Source organism: Mastigoproctus giganteus, chromosome 5 (assembly GCF_048544385.1).
Source record: "Mastigoproctus giganteus isolate SK-2022 chromosome 5, ASM4854438v1, whole genome shotgun sequence".
Taxonomy (NCBI): domain Eukaryota; kingdom Metazoa; phylum Arthropoda; class Arachnida; order Uropygi; family Thelyphonidae; genus Mastigoproctus; species Mastigoproctus giganteus.
In genome coordinates, this window is record NC_143579.1 from 104,679,002 (window position 1) to 104,700,712 (window position 21,711).

General features: G+C 38.5%; 1 protein-coding gene across 2 annotated transcripts in view; it reads right to left on the reverse strand.

Moving 5' to 3' along the window:
* Positions 1–21,711, reverse strand: part of LOC150085605 (uncharacterized) — a 400,641-nt gene that overhangs the window by 280,191 nt on the left and 98,739 nt on the right. The gene's annotated exons all lie outside the window — the stretch shown is intronic.

Below are 21,711 nucleotides of genomic sequence, written 5' to 3' on the forward strand. Positions count from 1 at the left end.
ATTTAAAATTAATCGAGAAAGCTGAGAATATCTGAGATACTTTTGGAAATAATTTCTGAGGAGTTTTGCAAGTATGTGAATACAAAGAAGAAAATTAATCAAATCAAATCTTTGTGTACTGGTTGTGGGAAAGTACCACACCCAAAAATAACCCAGATGGTGTTGCTGATGAATTCAATAGGTATTTTGCATCGGTCTTAACTGATGAAAGACCCTCCACGATGAGAAGAAGCTGCGTGAATGAGGCTGAGACATGAAACTAGTAATTTCGAAATTAGAGATGACTGCTTATTAAAAAAATTTGAGCCTAAAAGAAAGTAAGGCTCCTGGAGTTGGTGGCATATACCCATTAATTTTACTAGAGGCAGCCAGAGTGAACCACTGGTAATAATTATGGGGTACATCACTAGACTCGGGAGAGATTCCTTTGGACTGGAGAAGTGCCAACGTATCACCAATACATAAAGATGATTCTAAGAGTGAAGCTGGTAACTACAGGCCAGTAATTCTGACTTCAGTGTACGAAAAATCTCAGAAGCAATGATTAAGAATGCAATCCAGGGCCATTTAGACAAAAATGACATTCTGAAAGACACACAACTTGGTTTTGTTAAGGGAAAATCATGTTTAAGTAACCTGATAAACTATTTTGACACAGCGACTCATGAGCAGGATGTATGGAACAATTTCAACACAGTTTATTCAGATTTTAGCAAGGTATTTAACCCAGTCACTCATGAGAGGTTACTGTATAAGCTGGAATATGTTGGGATTACTGGAAAGATTCTGAGATGGATACAGGACAGTTGTAGGACAGAAGGTAGAGGGTTGTTATTAATGGAAATTTTTCAGATTGCATAACATCAGATGCAAGCTCCCCAAGAATCAATTCTTGGACTGCTCTTGTTTCTGATTCTCATAAATAGCACTGATGAAGGAATAGGTTCAAGTCACAGAGCCAACTTTTCCTGTGGTCTTCCATCAAAAGGATTTCAGAAGGATTTTGACGAATCATGATGCTAAGAAGCCCCGGTCCTGATGGTATTTCTCCACTTGTTCTCAAAACTTGTGCTCTTGAACTTACTCCTGTTCTTTGCCATCTTATTTCACTTTTGTATTCCAAAGGTGTTTTTTTCTTCTGCTTGGAAATTCGCTCATATCCAGCCAATTCCTAAAAAGGGTGACAAATCCCTCCTATCCAATTATTGTCCCATTGCAATTACTACTATTCTTTCTAAAGTAATGGAGAAATCAATTAAACCCCAACTCTTGAACTACCTAAAAACCTTCCATCTGATCAACAATCCCCAGTATGGATTCCGTCAGCGTCGATCCACTGGTGATATTCTGGCTTATGTTCCCCATCTACGGAAAACTTCAACAGAAAAGTTCAGTGAAACAAGCTTCCATCTTATGGTTTGCCAACTGTTTTTTGTAATTGGTTATCCAGTTTTCTCTCTGACCATTCACTGAGGGTGATGGCAGATGGCTCTCTGTCTTCTAACTTCTCCACTAATGCTGGTGTCCCCTAAGGTTCAGTTCTTCCCCCTGCTCTTTTCCTCTTGTATATTAATGATTTTCTTCCATTGACTGGAAATCCTATCCATAGTTTTGCTGATGATAGCACATTGCATTGCACTTTGCAGATTGAGAAACCTCACCCTACTCAATCAGCTTCAACTTCTCAAATATCCACTACCAATTCCTTAAACGCCAATCTCCAGGTAATTCTCCAGTGGGGCAAAGACAACTTAGTTGATTTCAATCTTTCTAAAACTCGGTCCTGTCTTATATCTCACAAAGATATAAGACAGGACTGAGTCTCGCAAAAGAATTCTTATGCTCCTATGCTTATCTTTGGTGACGCTACGATTTCTAGGCAAGATGATATATCTCTTTTGGGGATTACCCTGACTTCTAATCTCTCTTGGCACAAGCACATTTCAAATATTGCTTCCTCTGCATCTAAAAAACTTGGTTTTCTCTTTCGCTCTTGGCATTACTTTTCTACCAAAGGGCTGTTCACTCTGTACAAATTGCAAATTCACCCTACCATGGAATATTGTTCCCACATCTTGGGCGCTGTCCCCACATCCAGCTTCTAGATTCGATTCAGAAGATGAAAGTTGGGTTTATTAATGACTCATCTCTAATAAACTCCACTCTCCACTCTCTGTCTCATAGACGTACTGTTTCTGCTTCATGCCTTTTCTACAGATATTTCCATGGGCATTGTTCTTCTGAATTAGCTTCTATAATTCCTGCTCCCTCTTTCAAAATAGTCTGAACACGTGCCGCCACTAGCCAACATCCATTTACATCAGACTTCAAACTCACAGAGCCAACTTTTCATCTTCCTCATTTATACATTCAGCTGCCATTTTCTGGAACAACCTTATTTCATATGTATTTCATGAAAATTACAGTCTACAGAAGTTCAAGTCTAATGTCAACAAATATCTTTTTTCATCTTTTCAACCTCTAACCCATGCACGGTACTAAGTACTATAGGTTCTAATACCTTTCGCATTTGGGGTTTTCATAAAAAAAAAAAAAAGTAGCATACCCTGATTACTGTCATCAATCACCCTGCCAACTTTCATATCATCTACAAACTTAGATAATAAGCATGAGTGAGTGAGTGATATTAGTTTTTGTGGGCACATGAGCAACTAAGATCACGTTGCACCAAGTCCAATAGTTAAATTTATTAAAAACAACAGTAACCTAAAAATAGGTTACTATATCCCGAGGGTGCAAGGGGTGCACTGCACACGGGCGCCCGTGAATGTTTAAGGGGCACCTGAAAACCTGAAATTTACATACACATATGAAGAAAATTTTAAACAAGGATGCCAAATTTCAATTGGCATCTGGGCAGCAAATTGCGATTGGCAACTGGGCACCACATACCCTAGGAACGTCCCTGCATTTGTAAATTTTGTTTTTCAGACAGCAAGGTAAGTAAGTATCTCAAACTGCAAAGAACAAAATATACTTCAATGATATGCAATGCTATAGCACCACATTTTGTGGATAATTTAAAACCTGATTTAGGAAACAGAAACTTCAGTTAAATTATTGATGAAAGTAATGATATTAGTGCTATAAAAATGTTGGGAATTGTAATAAGGTACTATTCGAATTTCAAGAATCGATTTATGCTAACTTTTCTTGACATAATTGAACTCAATGAATGCATTGCAGAAGAAATATGTGAATCTTTGTAATCATCACTAAGAAATAATGGATTAAAGTTGCATAGACTTATTGCACTTGTACTGACAATGCATTGGTAATGGTTAGTATTAACAATAATGTATAAGAAATTAAAGACTGAGATTCCCTGTCTACTTCTTATCAAGTGTGTATATCATTCACTCCAGCTAGTGGTGTCAATGAGTGTCTACCACGAAACAGATTTTCTTATTGTTCTTACACCCATCATATAAATATAAGAAACTTTATAGTTTAATGAATGATGGAGTTCCTCATTTGATCAATGATAAAGCACAGTTATTTTATAAATTTTATTATTCTACAACAAGTAAGTTGAAACAAAACATGCAAGAAAATTTTTACTAATCATCTGTTGCCTTATAATTTCTTTTTAGAAGGTAAAAAAAGAATAAAATCACACCAAGCGGCTACACTAAAAGGAAGAGGAAAAGAGAGTCCACAGAAGCACTAGAAAATGAATTTTTTCTAGTACAAATAAAATCTGCCAAGTATTTTACTGTTATTCTTGATTGCACACCCGATATCAGCCATCAGGAACACGGCCAGATTAAGGTATTCCTGCACCCCAAGCAAAAATATTATTTCTGCGCTACTTTGCGTATCCTAGAAATCTGCGTAAGTGCCGACTCCAAGCTATAATCAGCTTCTGGAGCCCCCTATAAGAATGGCACCCCAGGCAACTGCCTTGTTTGCTCATGCCTTAACCCGACACTGATCGGGAACAAATGTCCTTGACAATTAGATGTCTCCAATGGAACATTGCCCAATATGCCAGTCGGTGTGTATGAACAGTGTTCATAAAATTTATCAATGTAAAGAGCAGTACCGGAGAAAATTTGAAACAGGAACTCGAAATATTAGGATTAGACATAACTAATATCCAAGGTCAAGGTTATGACAATGGAACTAATACGAAAGGAAAAGTTGCAGGTGTTCAGGCAAGACTTTTACAGGAAAATTCAAGAGCATTTTTTACACCATGTGCTTGTCACAATTACAATATAATTCTAGGGGATAGGACCAAAATCTCTCCTGATGCAATGATGTTTTTTGGGACACTTCAAAGGCTGTATGTGCTCTTTTCAGCATCAACAAAAAGATGGTCAGTTTTCTAAAAATATGTGATGAAGGGTCATTCTGCAAAGACTCTCGAGGAAACAAGTTGGGAGTGTCGAATACAAAGTGGGAAGGCTTTAAGGTATCAAGTTGGTGATTTCGATGTTGTGCTTTTTGGAAATAGCATCAGAAGATGCCCAAGCAAGAAGTGAAGCTGAATCACTAGCTAACCAGATCAAGGAATACAAGTTTCTTCTTTCAATAGTATTTTGGCATGATTTGTTGTTTCACGTAAATTTTGTTAGTAGAGAATTGAAAAGTGATTTAACAGATCTTGCTACAGCACTTTCTTCATTTAAAAACCTTCTATGCTGGATGTCAAAGTATAGAGAGACTGGCTTTAAACTCATCTTAGTTAGTGCCACGGAACTTGCGACAGAATTGGAAGTATCTCCAGAATTTTGCACAAGAAGATTACAAAAAAGAAAGAGGCAATTCAATTACGAGTTTGCTGATGAACCTATAACAAATCCTAAGGAAGCTTACAAGGTAAACTGCTTTAATAAAATTGCAGACAAGGCTTTTCAGTCTCTAGAGCCAAGTTTCTAGCAGTTAGTAAAACATAATAATCTTTTTGGTTTCTTGAGTAAATTTCTAAGAATTCCAAAGGACGAGTTATGAAAGCACGCTGCAAATTTAAAAATCGCACTTTCAGGTGCCAAAATCATTGAGGGCAATGAAGTGGTCAAATCTGTGAAGGTAGCAGATATTGATGGCCACATGCTAGTGGAGGAAATGGAAGCACTGAAAAAATTCTTCCAGAATCATATTTCAAAAATCCTTTAAATATTTTCAAATTTCTCGCAACTAATGAAAGAGCAACTGGGTTTCCGAATTTATGAATCCAGTGACTGTAGCATCTGGGGAAAAAAGTTTTCCTGATTAACGTTAATAAAAACATATTTAATGTCAACAATGCTTCAAAAGAGACTCACCAGCCTTGCTATTGTATCCATTGAAAGAGCAAGGAATTCGAATTTTGAGAAAGCCTTCAAAGATTTTGCCGATAAACAAGCAAGAAAAATATCCTTCTGATTAGTTTTGTTTATATTATCAAAATGTCTGCTCAATTGTTAACAAATTTTAATAATACTTTGGAGTTAATATTGAATTTTTCAAGAGGCCCCGACAGCATGCTCCAATCGGGCCGGGCGCCTCTGTAGCCAGGTGGACAGGAGCAGCAGTGCATAGCACACGCTTCTTGATTAGACCGGGGTTCGAGCCTGTGACCACCAAATACGGAGGATGCGGAAAGTTCAGGGAATGACCACCGCATATCCCCGGAGCAATATGGCCTTAGTTGTTAATGCTCCTAAAAACCAAATAACAACAACCAATCGGGCCACGCATTTGCTAAGGCTGGCACTGCAAATTAGATCCTCTATAATAACACAGTGCTAAAGTGATCCAATGAAAACCTACTAAAAGACTATCAGTGTAAAAACACAACTCTCGACAACAAAAGATCATTGGCACTATATGATCACTAAATGGAAATTAAAAAGAAAAAAGTGATAAATCATAGTTGCAGGATTTATTAAGAGATTTTTTTTTAATTGCAAGTTTTGTTATCTCTTTGAAATAATCCATATAAGTGATGCAAGTTTCATACAAATAGAAACAAAAGAATGCTATTGTGTGTGTGTGTGTGTGTGTGTTTCACAAACCCAAATTTGTGTAAGTGACACAGATATTCAGAAAATTTGCATAATGCATATTTTTCCATAATTGCAACAAAAAAAAAAAAAATTCATAATGAAAAATCGCTATGCATTACAGTTTTTATTGTGTTTTAGTAAAAAGCATAAGTTATTACATTGTTTTAGAAATCAGGCCATTTACAATATTCTGATTTTGAAAAAAGCAGTACTTATTTCCTTCAAGTTTAAGTTTAATTTGCTAAATTTGAAGTGCTGGTCAAGACATCAAAGACGGATATCAGAGAAGTAGTATCACACAGATATAAGGTATGCAGAATTGGGAATTTGGGGAGTACAATGTATGCAGAAAGGGTAGACAGGATAGGAAGGGAGGAGGGGTTATACTGATAGTTAAGAAACACCAAAAATTTAAGGAAGTGCATCCAGTTAACTTAGACTGGACAGTGCAATGTTGAGTCATTTTGGTGTAGCATTAGCATTAGTAGAGGCATACAATGCAAGAAAGCAAGTTTATGCAGCATCAGCCAAAAAAAACCCTCCCATTTCACCCCTCCATTTATTCCAAATGCCAGTCCAGTCTTAAATTTATTTAGGCTATCAACTTCCAACTCAGCCTTAAATTTATTTAGGCTATCAACTTCCACAACAAAAGATGGAAGTCTGTTCCACCAATCAACTACTAAAGGCAAATTTATTCTACACACATCTAATCTACAACTGTCTTTCCTCAATTTGAAGAATTGAGGAAAAACAGTTTCTCATCAACTTGACCTGCCCTGGCAGCCTATCTCCACGGCTCAGCGAACTTCATATTTGACTGCACAATTACCCCCAGGTCTTTTTCACTTTCCACTTCCCTGAATGTAGTACCACACAGTTGGTACGTTTCTCTTCAGTTATTACTACCCATATGCAGTAATTTGCATTTGTCAATGTGAAACTTCGGTTGCCACTTCTCAGCCCATTTGCCCAACTTATCTAGATCCAGTTGGAGTAGCATACTGTCTTTACTGTCGCCAACAACCCTGCCAACCTTTGTATCATCTGCAACCTTGGACATTAAACCTGATATACCTTCATCAATATCATTGATAAATATACAAAACAACAAAGAGCCCAACACCGAACCCTGGGGAACTCCACCAATGACATTTGTTCACGAAGAGCAGTGTCCACTGATTACCACTCTGTCGTCTCCAACTCAACCATCCCTTTATCCATTGTAGCAACTTACCCTTAATGCCATACCTCTCCAATTTGTACAGCAATCTTCCATGTGCATTATAGATCCTCTATAATGCAATAGTATCAAAAGCTTTCCTGAAATCTAAGTATATCATATCAAAATTATTTTTGGCATTCAGTTCCTTTGTGACCACATCATAGTATCCAATCAAATTGGAAAGACATGACCTCCCTTTAACAAACCCATGCTGTGTTTTAACTGTTACTGCAGTCTTGTCTAGATAATCCTGCAATGCTTCTTTAACCAGTGATTCCATTATTTTCCCCAGAAAACAATTAAACTAACAGATCTATAGTTACTTGTGTCGCCTTTTGAACCCCCTTTGTGAATCCGTGATACATTTGCACACCACCAGTCCATGGGGACCTTCCCTGAGTTCAAGGAAGCTCTAATAATTATGGCTAAGGGTTTGCTTACATCCTTTGCTGTCTCTTTTAATATTACTGGATAGATCACGTCTATCCCAGGTGCCTTTCTTATGTTTAACTTCAATAATTTCTCCTCCAATTTGCTTTCAGTTATTACAAAATCACTTGGATCCCTGTTAGAGTTTGATACACTTCTGGCATTCCCCTCATTGAACAACTCGTGTGTGAATGAGATGCAAAATACTCATTCAGTTTCTCAGCTACCTGAGCATGATCATCAATAGTCAGCACATCTATGTTAAGTGGTCCAATTTGATTCATCACTTTCCTTTTAGAGTTTACATAAGTAAAGAACTCTTTACTGTTTATCTTTGCCAAAGATCTCATAATCTGCCTTTGCCTGCCTAACCTCCTTTGTGACTTCATTGCAAACTTGTTTATATCTGCCATAGGCTTCTGTGTCACCTGATACTTTATATGCATCCCATACATTTTTCTTCTCTGCCACGAGACTCATTAATTCATCTGACATCCATTTAGGCCTAAACCTTGAACAGTATTTCTTAGTTGGAATGAAAAGCCTAGTGGCCTCCAAAATTAAGTCCCTGAAGGCTTCCCACGTAGGTTTCAAAGTTGGTAACATCAGTTGATCCAACTGAACAGAATTTAAAAACTGTCTGAGTCCGCTGTAGTCACCTTTACAAAGCAAAAGCCCTTCCCTTTAGCTTTGATGGTAGTTACATCTTTAAGTAATTCCCACATCAGTACATTGTGATCACTGCCACACAGTGTTTCCTTAATCTGCAAATTCTTAATGCATGAATAATCACTGTTGATAAATCAGATCAAGAGTATTACTCTCTCTGGTTGCCTCTCGAACATGTTGCTGTAGAAAACGATCATCCAATAAATCCACAAAAGTCTTGCTAGTGTGCGAGTGACTAACCCACAAGTTCCAATCAATATCTGGAAAATTAAAATCTCCCATTATAAGATATTCTGATTTACTGGCCCACTCTATTTCTCTGCACAATTGCTCATCAGATTCATTAGGCCTATAACACACACACCTACACTCGTTTTGCCTTTCTCAGTGCTTATTTCACACCAAACAGACTCAACATTGCATAGTCCACCAACATCAATTGGATACACTCCCTTAGATTTTTTGTGTTTCTTAACTAACAACATAACTCCTCCTCCCTTCCTGTGCTGTCTATCCTTCCTGTACACATTGTACTCCCTAAATTCAATTCTGCACTGCATAAGCACTGGGGAAGCAAAAATAAGGGTAGGAGTTTGTTATTAGCATAATGACTCTGATGATTACAATGAACAATTATACTGAGAAATAGAGTGGGCCAGTAAATCAGAGTGTCTAATAATGGGGGATTTTAACTTTTCAGATACAGACTGGAACTAGAGGGATGGTCACTCGGCACACTAGCAAGGATTTTGTGGATTTATTAGATGATTGCTTTCTACGCGGCACGTTAAAGAGGCAAAAAGAGAGAGAAAAACTCTTGATCCTTCGTGTATTAAGAATCTACAGATAAAGTAACCACTAGGTGGCAGTGATCACAGTACTGATGCGATCACATATCACAGTATAAAGATGTAACTATCATCAAGGGGTAAAGGGCAGGGTCTGTGCTTTAAAGGTGGCAAAGTGGTCTCAGAGATTTTTTAAGTTCCATGCAGTGGAACCATCTGATGATGTTACCAACAGCAAATTCTAAATGAGACGCATTCAAGGATGTAATCTTGTAAGCTAATAGGCTTTTTGTTCCAACGAAGAAATACTGTCCTAGGTTTAGGCCCAAATGGATGTGAGATGTACTAATTAGACTTTCGGCAGAGCAGATAAATGTACGGGATGCATATAAATTATCGGGCAACACAGGAGCCTGTGGTAGATATAAGCTAGTAATTAAGTCACAAAGGAGGTTAGGCAAGTGAAGGCAGATTATGAGAAATCTTTGGCAAAGGATGCAAAGAAAAACAGCAAAGACTTCTTTACTTATATAAAGAAAGGGGATGAATCAGATTGGTCAACTTGATATCAATGGTTTGACTGTAGATGATCATTCTCAGATAGCTGAAAAACTAAATGAGTATTTTTAATCTACATTCACACATGAGGAATAATTCAAGGAGGAGAGGGCCAGATGTTTATCAAGCTCTAACAGGGAGTTAAATGATTTTGTAGTAACTGAGAGCAAAGTGGAGAAGAAACTGTTGAAGTTAAACATAAGAAAGGCACCTGGGGTGGATGGGATCTATCCAGTTATATTAAAGGAGGCGTTAAAAGAAGTAAGCAAACCCTTTGCCATAATTATGAGAGCATCCTTGGATTCAGGGGACTGGCGATTTGCAAATATATCTCCAATTCACAAAGGGGGATCAAAGGGTGACATGAGTAATTACAGACCTGTTAATTTGACTTCTGTTCCAGGGAAAATAATGGAGTCACTGGTTAAAGAAGTATTGCAGGATCATCTAGACAAGACAGCAGTAAGTAATAATTAAGACACATGGGTTTGTTAAGGAGAAGTCTGACCAATTTGATTGGATAGTATGATGTGGTCACTAAGGAACTGGATGCAAAAAATAATTTTAATATCAAATACATGGATTTCAGGAAAGCTTTTGATACTGTTGCACATAGAAGACTACTGCACAAATTGGAGCAGTGTGGCATTAAGGGCAAGTTGCTACAATGGATAAAAGGATAGTTGAGTGGAAGAAGACAGAGAGTGGTAATCAATGGATACTGCTCTTTGTGCACTAATGTTATTAGTGGTGTCCCTCAGGGTTCGGTTGGTTGGTTGGTTGGTTGGTTATTAGGATTTTTATGGCGCATCAGCATCTAAGGCTATAGTGCACCAAGTCTAGAGGTATAAGATATAAATATATAAGAAATAGTAAAAATATACACTAAAATAACATATGCCGTAAACACAGTTCTAATGTATTCAATATTGAAGAGATCTAAATAAAACTATATAGATTAATTAGTTGTAAAAACTTAAGTACATCTGACACATTGTCGTCGTCCGATAAAATATGCCTGAGTGTATAAGGCTCAGACAAATGGGTAAAACATAAACGGTGTTCAGTATTAAAAAAAGTACATTCTACTAAAATATGACGAATGGTTAAAAATACGCTACAATATCTACACACAGGATTATCATCAGCCCTCAGCAAATATGAATGCGTCAGGTGAGAATGTCCTATGCGTAGACGAGCAAGAACTACTTCCTCCCTGCGCTGACTAGAATGCCAATGCATTATTACAGGCTTAATTTCATTCAGCTTGTTGGTAGGGCACCCATTCCAAGCTTCTTGCCAACGTACGCATAATTTTTTGTGGATTAGTTGCTTGCAGTCTGTATAGGGGACAGACAAGCGGATACTACTTTGTGACATTGCTGATTTGGCTGCTTCATCAGCCAAATCATTGCCTCTAATACCAACATGGCTAGGGATCCAGCAAAAGCGAATATCGAAGTTTAACTTTAAGAAGGAGTGTAATGTTTGCTGCACCCGGCACAATACTGGGTGAGTGCTTCTCACCTTGGATAAGGCCTGTAATGCGCTTAGGGAATCAGTATATAATATGCACCTTTGGTAGTGGTGGGATTTTATATGATCCAAGGCTAGTTCTATTGCATGCAGTTCTGCAGTGTATATGCTGCATTCATAGGGAATACGATTGCAGATTGTTTGGATTGGGAAAACACAAGCAGACTCAGCAAATTCTTCGGACTTCGATCCATCTGTATATACCGGAAAGAATTCTGGGTTTTCGGCGCGGTGCGCTGCAAAGTTTCCGATATATACCTGGCAATGTATCAACTTTCAGCCAGCTCCTAAGACTTAAATCACAAGTTGGAAATTGCATATTCCAGGGAGGAACTGATTGCTTAGCTGACATGGATATATTATCTAATGTAAAGTTAATATCACGAACTAGCTCTTGAATCCTAATACCAAAGGGTCGACTGGCAGTTTTACGCGTATTATATAGATTTTCCCACCGTGGCATATAAACAGATGTCCACGTAGGATGGTCAGGCAGGGATTTCATTTTTATGGCATATTGTAACGACAATTGCTGACGTCGAAGCATCAATGGTGGTTCATTGGCTTCAACGTATAAACTTTGTACAGGCGAAGTACGAACTGCCTCTGTGGCAATCCGTATGGCTTTATGGTGTATTGGATCAAGCCATCGGAGTGCAGAAGTTCTAGCTGAAGAATAGGCTTGGGAACCATAATCAAGTTTAGAGCGGACAATTGCTCGATACAGATGTAATAATGTGCTTCTGTCTGCTCCCCAATAGTTGGAGGTTTGTTTGTTTGTTATTTGGTTTTTAGGAGCATTAGCAACTAAGGCCATATTGCTCCGGGAATATGCTGTGGTCATTCCCTGACATTTCTGCATCCTCCGTATTTGGTGGTGATGGGCTCGAACCCCGGTCTAATCAAGAAGCGTGTGCTACGCACTGCTGCTCCTTCCCACCTGGCTACGGAGGCGCCTATAGTTGGAGGAGATAGCACTGAGCATGTTGAAACATTTAGTACATTTTGCTCTGAGCTGACGGATATGGTGGAGGAACGTTAGCTTTTGATCAAAGATGAGTCCTAAAAATTTTGTTTCTGCTACCACAGGAATTGGATTCAGTCCAAGTTTGAGTTCCGGGTCAGGATGTAGATTCCGTTTCCGGCAGAAATGCACACAAATGGTCTTTTGAGCAGAAAATCTAAACCCATTGGCTAATGTCCAGGAAATAAGATGGTTGATTGCTTGTTGCAATTGTCGTTCAATTACTCTCATGCTACAGGAGTGACAAAAAATACTAAAATCATCTACATACAAAGCACTATTTACTGAAGGAGGAAGCTGTTTTTTAATGGAATTAATTTTGACTGCGAACAGCGTAACGAGCCTTGTGGGACTCCTTCCTCTTGACAAAAAAGCGGGACACACTGGATCTAACACGAACCTGGAAGAGTCGTTTTGATAAAAAATTCTTAACAAAAATAGGAAGGTGACCTCTAAGACCGAATAAATGGAGGTCTTTTAAAACCTCCATTTTAAAACTCCAGGTTGTGTCATAAGCTTTCTCCATGTCAAAGAAAACTGATACCAAGTGCTCACGCTTTACAAACGCATCGCGAATCGCTGTTTCCAGTCGAATTAAATGGTCCAAAGTGGACCGATTTCTTCGGAAGCCACACTGAATATTGTTCAAATGGTCATTTGCCTCAAGGTAATATATAAGTCGGGCATTCACCATTTTTTCCAAAAGTTTACATAAGCAACTGGTCAGAGCAATAGGACGATAGTTGTTAGGAATTTTAGAGTCCTTTCCTGGCTTTTGGGAATGCGAGAACGATTGCCCTACGCCAAGAATTAGGAAACTGATCCTCCAGATAAATTCGGTTGTACAGAGATAACAACAAGCCTAGAGAGTGAGATGAAAGGTGTTTGATCATCTCATACTGAATATCATCTGGTCCTGCAGCGCTGACCTTAGAGGTAGCAAGCGCAATGGTTAATTCCACTCTACTGAAAGGCAGGTTATAAGGCTGGACTTTGCTTGAAGAAAAGTTGAGTTTTTGCTTCTCCATTTTCTTCTTTAATAATAGGAACTCTGCAGTATACGAAGTCTCAGTAGATATGCTGGAGAAAAACTCTCCTAGAGCGTTGGCAATATCAATTGGCTCGGCTAAAGTATGCCCATTGTGTTCTAACACTGATGAGGGAAGTGATGTATATTTGCCCTTCATTTTCCTAATTTTATCCCAGACGATTTTAGCACTGGTCTTCTGGTTAATTGAGGATGTAAACTTGACCCAGCATTCCTTTTGGCTCTGTCGGCGTATAAATCGTGCTTTGGCACGGGCACGTTTAAAGGCTATAAGACGTTCGGTGGTGGGGTGACGTCGAAATTTTCCCCATGCCCGATTTTGTAACTTCCTTGCTTCTTTACAGTCTTGGTTCCACCATGGTTTTGGATAACGTGGAAATCTGGATGATGTTTTTGGAACTGCAATTTCCGCTGCATGGATAATACAATCTGTGATGTACTTCACTGCTTCATCAATTGACTCCTATTGAATTTGTACAGGATCAAATTCAGTGAGCTGTGAAAATTTACTCCAGTCTGCTTGATCATACTTCCAACGTGGAGTTCTATGTCAACGTGGATGACAAGGTTGCCCGTCCACTATGGTAGATATTACAGGGAAATGATCGCTTCCATAAGGATTCTGTTCCACTTCCCAGGAAAGCAAAGGTTGCAGAGAAGGCGAGCAGATAGAAAGATCGATGGCAGGGAAAGTAAGGGTAGGCATACGGAAATAGGTGTTTATTCCCATATTTAGTAATGAAAGGTCGTTATTGTCGAGAAAACGTTCAACAATACGACCTTGTTCATTAGTTTCAGCACTACCCCACAAGGTACTATGTCCATTAAAGTCTCCAAGAAGTAAAAAAAGGAGAGGGCAATTGCGTAATAAGATCGTCGAGATCTACCTGGGAAATGTGTCCCAGGAGGCAAATATTTAGAACATATTGTAAGTAAAGACCCATTGCTAAACGAATGGCTACTGCTTCTAAGTTAATGTTCAATTGAACTTGTGAGAAAGGGGTATGGTTGCCCACAAGGATTGCGACTCCTCCGTGGGCCGGGCCATCCCCGTTTCTGTCTTTACGAACAACAGTAAAATTTCGCAAGATGGGGTCATCATTTGCCTTTAGGTACGTTTCCTGCAAGCAAAAGCAAACAGGTTCATATTTGCGCATTGGCATTTTGACATCCTCCATATTTCGTCGGAATCCACGACAATTCCATTGCAGTAATTTAGCCATAATTACTTGGAATTAGTGGAACCGTTGACTGGCTTCCGAAGTGATGCGGGTTTTGATTGGCCCGCTTTGGGTTTTATTCTACCTTTGGGAAATTGAGGGCGCCCAATATCCATTTCTTCCTCCGGATGAAGATCCAGAATAGATTCTTCTACACTTTCAGCTTCTTCATTTACCTCCATTTCCTCCTGTACCTCACTAATAACTGGCGGGGTTTTAGTTGCAGGTGATTTTCCTTCAGGTGCTACTTCCTTGGGTGGTATTGAAATCGGACTAGCGACTGCTTTATCTTGCTGTGCTTGTGTCAACAAGTATCTAGCTTGGGGTGCAAAAGAATCACGTGGCGATATCGAAATATCAGTTTGCGTCGAAATTGAAACCTTCCTTAAAACTGCTTGTGCATAAGATTTTCCACTGTTTACTGGTGTTACCTGTTTCTTTGCTTCCACATATGGGATGTTCTGTTACGTCTTGATGTTTTGAATTTGTTTTTCGTCTTTCCATCTTTGGCATGCTCTTGAATATGCAGGGTGTTCACCACCACAATTCAAGCATGCTGGTTTCGAGGCAGAACATTCCTTTGTGTCATGTTCTTTTGCTCCACAGCGGGCACAAGCAGGTGATCCACGACATGACATCTGAGAGTGGCCATATTTTTGGCATCTGAAGCATCGCAACAGGTTTGGAATGTACAGCCTTACAGGACAGTTCAGATAACCAGCCTTGATGGAAGTAGGCGGTTTAGGTGTGTTAAATGTAAGGATAAGAACCCTAGTTGGGACTAGTTTTCCTTCCTTACGCATAAATATCCTCTTAACGGCTGTTACTCCTTGATCTCTCAGTCCGGTGCATATCTCCTCTTCAGATGTTTCAAGGAGATCCCACTCGGCAATTACGCCACGCGACGTATTCAATGTCCTGTGTGGTGATGTCTTAATTGGAATGCCCCCAAGAGATGTTGCTTGGAGAAGCAATTCTGAATGTCGCACTGAGGAAGTTTCTACTAAAATGTCACCTGATCTAAGTCGTTTTGCCGACTTCGGGGACCCTGCCAGCCCTTCAAGACCGTTCTGAATGAAAAAGGGCAACATTTTACCTATTTCCTTTTCACCGGTAGAATGTATGATAAGGAATCGAGGTACAGGAGGTAGTGCAGCTTCTGTTCGGTGTTTCTTTTTTGATGATATATTATCTTCATCAATTTCAGGTAGGGACCTCGTGGAGGCCCCAGAGGGGTTTGAAAGATTTAAATTACTCATAAGAGTAAAGAGAAAGTGTCTGATGCCTAAGTACCTCACCCATCACCGAGCCCAACGAGGGGACGCCCACTCGTGAACTAGCAGGTACTGCGTACACGAATGGAACGCCGAGTTCGCTTAGGAGCACCATACCCACGCTACCAATGTCTTTATCCCGTCCCAGGACCAAGGGAGGGAGACTTATTGGAATGCAGTTGACCCTAGCAGTAAAAAAACACCCGCCGATTGATCCCAGTCGGGCCGGTCCGGGACCTCTGGTCTTGTCGAAGCAGGGGCCAAAGTGGTGTATTAAGGCTGGGATCCCCCTCAACCACCAGGATCCCCCTTTCCGAAATCCACAGGTAGCGGCGCACGGCTGCACACGCCGGATTCCAATGATGTAACCCTGGAACCAAGGTATGGGCGTTAGATCCCAGTGATGCTAATCTGGAAAACCAGCAGCATCACTGGGAGGTCCCCTCACCATGTACAGGTGCCCATGTCGAGGGGCAGGATTCGGTGGTGGGCCCATTGTTGCTTTGTACATTTATATATTTGTATTTTTGTTTATTTATTTAATGAAAAAACTTTCAACCCTACAGGCCAGTAGGGTTGAAAGTTTTTGAAAGTATATTCCATCAAAAGTTGTTGAAAATATATGCCATCGACCCCAGGCTCCTGGGGTCGATGGCATATACCCTGTAATCTTAAGGGAGGTGGCAAATGAGTGCATTGAACCATTGAGGCTAATTATGAGAGCATCACTGGACTCGGAAGAGATTCTGTTGGTTTGAAAAAGCGGCAATGTATCTCCAATACATAAGGGCGATTCTAAGGGTGAAGTGGGAAATTACCAGCCTGTCAGTCTAACTTCAGTAGTAGGGAAAATTACGGAAACAATCAATTGTGTGAGTTACACATATTCGAAGCTTGGAAACTATACACCTTAAAGGAGGTTTGATTGAAGTGTTTAATTTTCTGAGAGGCATAAGTAAAATGAATGAGGATGAAATTTCCATGGTTATAAATGATTCTAGAACTATGGGCCATAATTTTAAGTTATGGTGGGGAGGGGGGATGTTTAGACTGGATTGCAGGAAGTTTTATTTTAGCCAGCAAGTTATAAATTACTGGAATAAGTTATGTACATGGAAACTTAGATAACTGAGTGTCCGATAACAAACAGGCATTCTGTTTGTTATCAGACACTCAGTCTAAAAACTGATGGATCCAATATCTTTCTATTTTAGAAGATTAAGGAGAAGTCTGGTTGGCTGCCTCCCTAAAATCCACTCATGCACACCTTTTCGATGGTAAGTCCTGTTAAGTCACTTCGGTGGCAACGAACGTGTAGAGTGGTTCTCTTCAAGGCACCTGGTCAATGAGAAGACACAAAGACCAAATCCTCTAGCACATGACAACACAATGAGACAAAGGGCCCTCAGTCCCCAGCAGCTTTCACTCCCCATCTTAGAAAATGTAAATTGGAATATCATTGGTTTGACTAGAAGAAGAAGAAGAAATGAATCAGTTTATCAAGTGGAAATCTACTGTACAACAAGGGAAACAGTGAAAAGAGCAAAGGTGGAGTTGGCTTTCTGGTCCATAAAGTTAGAAAAAACAATATTTTGGAATTCAAAAGAACATCGCCAAGGGTGTCAAGACTGCTTCTCGGGATTTCTAAGAGGTACAAACTAAAGGTTATAATGATTTATACACTAACATTAAACCATGATGATGAAGAGGTGGAACGGATGTACACTGAAATTGAGAGACTTCTAGATGAACAGAAAACCAATATACCATTATTATGAGACTTCAATGCTAAGGTTGGAAAGAGACAAAACAGTGCAGAAAGGGAAACTATAAAAAATTTTGGAACTGGTGAAAGAAATGAAAGAGGTGAAAGACTTGTGGAATTTGCAGAATATCAAGGAATGTCAATAATGAACACTTTTTACAAGAAAAGGGTGAACAGAAAGTGGACATGGAAGAGCCCCAAGTGGATTAACAACTAATGAAATAGACTTCATCCTCACTAACAGAAGATATATTGTGAATGATGTTACTATCCTGAACAAGGTAAATGTTGTAAGTGTTCACAAAATGGTAAGATGCACACTTGATATAGATGTAAGAAAAGAAAGGAAAAAACTGACCTGAGTAAATAATATGAAGGTCTTTGAGATAACAGAAGAGGAGAAAAAAGCAGTATGTACTGGAACTTAAGAAGTTTGAGCTTCTACAGACCTTTCAGAGGTGGAACGGATGTACACTGAAATTGAGAGACTTCTAGATGAACAGAAAACCAATATACCATTATTATGAGACTTCAATGTTAAGGTTGGAAAGAGACAAAACAGTGCAGAAAGGGAAACTATAAAAAATTTTGGAACTGGTGAAAGAAATGAAAGAGGTGAAAGACTTGTGGAATTTGCAGAATATCAAGGAATGTCAATAATGAACACTTTTTACAGGAAAAGGGTGAACAGAAAGTGGACATGGAAGAGCCCCAAGTGGATTAACAACTAATGAAATAGACTTCATCCTCACTAACAGAAGATATATTGTGAATGATGTTACTATCCTGAACAAGGTAAATGTTGTAAGCGTTCACAAAATGGTAAGATGCACACTTGATATAAATGTAAGAAAAGAAAGGAAAAAACTGACTTGAGTAAATAATATGAAGGTCTTTGAGATAACAGAAGAGGAGAAAAAAGCAGTATGTACTGGAACTTAAGAAGTTTGAGCTTCTACAGACCTTTCAAGACCAAGGATATTGACGAGAAATACAACTTTCTGAAAGTACCCAAGAAACCTAGAGGTAAAAAGAAATCCAAAGAAGAAAAAATTATTCAAGAAACACTTCTCATGATGAACCAAAGATGAGAAATGAAAAGCAAGGACAAAATTGAGTATACTGAGTTATGCAAACCCATTAGAAAGAGACTCAGAGAGGACATAAGAACATTTAACACAAGAAAAGTAGAATAAGCATTAAGGGAAAACAAAGGACTTAAATCAGCATCCATGAGCAGTAATACAGAAAGACAAATGATACTCAAACTGAAGAACAGCAATGGTGTACTTACAAATAGCAGAAGACTACTATAAAGAATTATAGTGGGGAAGAATAATGCCAAGTGGGGAAGATGGATCACAAATTAGTAAAAAGAATACTTGATGAGAATCAACCAAAAGAGTAAGCTGGCTTTAGGACAAGATTCTCAACTATGGATCACCTTCACGTAATATTGCAGCCAATGGAGAAAGCAAATGAATATAAAACACCATTATGCCAGGCCTTTGTGGGTTATGAAAAGGCATTTGACTCCATACAGCATAAGGCAATGTTTCGGGCACTGGAAAAACAAGTACCCCATACATGATATTGAAGAAAATATATGAGAATGCTACCTCCTTTATTAGACTAGACAAAGATAGTAGTATATTTAAAAGATAGACAAAGATAGTAGTATATTTAAAATTGAGAAAAGAGTTCGACAGACAGAATATCTCTGAAAATGTTTACTACTGTCCTTCAGGAAGCTTTCAGAAGATTAAACTAATTGCAAAAAAGGAGTCAATGTGAATGGCGAGTATCTAAACCCTTGTAGCTAAACACAAAAAAAAAAAAAAAAAAATTCCTTGCCAATCCACAGCAAACTAACAATGCTTAACAAGAATAAACTGTATCAACATTCAATACTGCATTGCTTTTCAAAAAACTCATATGCTTCTTTCAACAAATAAATTGTACGGTATATTACATTTGCTTCAATCCCTTTCAAAATTAAGAAAACATGTAAAATAACAGTCATAATGCAAAGTTTTAAGTTAAAAGAAAGAAAAGAAGTGCACTTCTCCACACATCACAACTAAAGAAAAAAGTGCTTTCTCCATGTGAATGAGAATCCCTTAAGTCATGTAATTAATCTGTTTCTTGAAATTGTTACATAAAGCAAAAATCCACCTCAAAAACCATTTTCCCCTATAAACAAGGTTGATAATTCGTTCGGAATTAGAATTTTTTTTTTTTTTTTTCATGAATGTATTTCTTAAGTTTACTAAAGAAAATGAGTTTGTTATTGGCCACTTTAGTAAACTAAAGTGGCCAATAAAATCTAATAACAACGTGCAAACTGCTGATCAATTTGTGTTATATCACAATTTTTACTATTCTGTGATTTCAGTCTAAGAAAGGACGTCGTATACTGACAAAAATTTCCTCTATAACTGACTATACTACAATTAATGAATATAGCAGTGATATTTTTTTAATGACAACCCCAAACATAAAACATATAAGAGCAAAACCTACAATACTTAGTGCCATACATGGGCTGAAGGTTGAAAAAGTCTTAAATTTCTGTAGATTATAACTATTTTCAGGAAATACACCTGAAAGAAAGCTGTTCCAAAGAATAGAAGAAAACTGATACTAATTATGGAGAAATAGAGAAACATTTGTAGTTAGAGAGAAACATTAGGCAACCTTGCAGTGCATATCTCCCACCCCCCAACGGGAGATACATCCCTCTCACTCACATTTTTACAGAGAGTTTAAGATGCCTACCCCTATGGCCACAGAAAACAGAAAATACCACTAGCAAGAGAATCTGACTTTGCAAACTTATGAAATCCTAGCTTCTTGCTTCAAATGTCTGTAGCTGGCATGCCATGGGGGTCTTAATCCCCATTCCCATCTTTTTATCTCAGACGGTACTGCTGGAACTTGTAGTTCTGCCACAGTTCAGTTCACAGCTATTAGCAGTGACATGGGCTTCCTGTGAAAGCATACATCTATCTTCATCATCCACCTTCCCCTTACAATTTGCTATCTGTTTTCTACCAATAAGTAGAAGTGCTCTAAATCCATTTAATGACTGCTACATGAGCTCAACTAACACAGGATCTCCTGCCAGTATCACCCTTTGTACACAAGTAAAACAGCGGTGCTTTCTCAGTGTCCACTGTGAAAGTATTCATAGGATCTCTACTGGCTGCACAGATCCTGTGAGATCTGTGCAGCCAGTAGAGATGGTTCAATTAGTAGGCCGCAGATGTATGTGTTTACCATGAGTGGGTTCTTTGGAGTACTCATATATATATATATTACTATGAGTAGAATTTGTGGAGTATGCTTGTGTGCATACATGTACATATATTAATTATGAATGGGCACTGTGAAATACAAGGATGTGTGTGTGTGTGTGTGTGTGTGTGTGTGTGTGTGTGTGTGTGTGTGTGTGTGTGTGTGTGTGTGTGTGTGTGTGTGCACGCACACATGTTTTGAAGGTCATTTCAAATATTTGTACATACTGCATTTACAACAGATGTCAGTCAGAAAATAGTTTTGAAAATCAGAAGAGGAACTTTCACCTATTAGCTTCAGTTGTCCAATTTGTTTACAGAAGCTGATATTAAATAAATTATCTGGATTGCTGATTTAGAAATCAAAAAAACTGATTCACATGATACATAAAGAGATGTAAAGAATGTTACTGCATAAAAAAATAACAAGTCCCCCCAACCCGTTCTTCGTGCTTTTTTCTCAAGTTTTTTTTTTTTTTTTTTAATTTTGATTTGACTTTTTTTAGAGTAATTTCTCTCTAATGTTAAACAGTTCAAACCAAAATAAGGATAAATTAATATTTAAAGGCAATGTACAAAGCATTAATTTTTACAAAAGTTCCACAAAAAAAGAAACTCACTCCACAGGGCCTACCACTATTAACGCTCGGTACCCACAGTTCATGCGCATCCAGAAAACTTACTCCTTCGGGTACATGCACATCCACGAACTCAAGTACAAAAGTGTTAGCATAACAATGACCTGTTTGTTTATTATATTTCCTAGACCATCAGCTCTAAACGTTTGTAACAGCATTCATAGCACTAGTTGGTGAGTTTAACAGGAACTACTTGTATAACAATAATACCGATGCAACAAAGATAA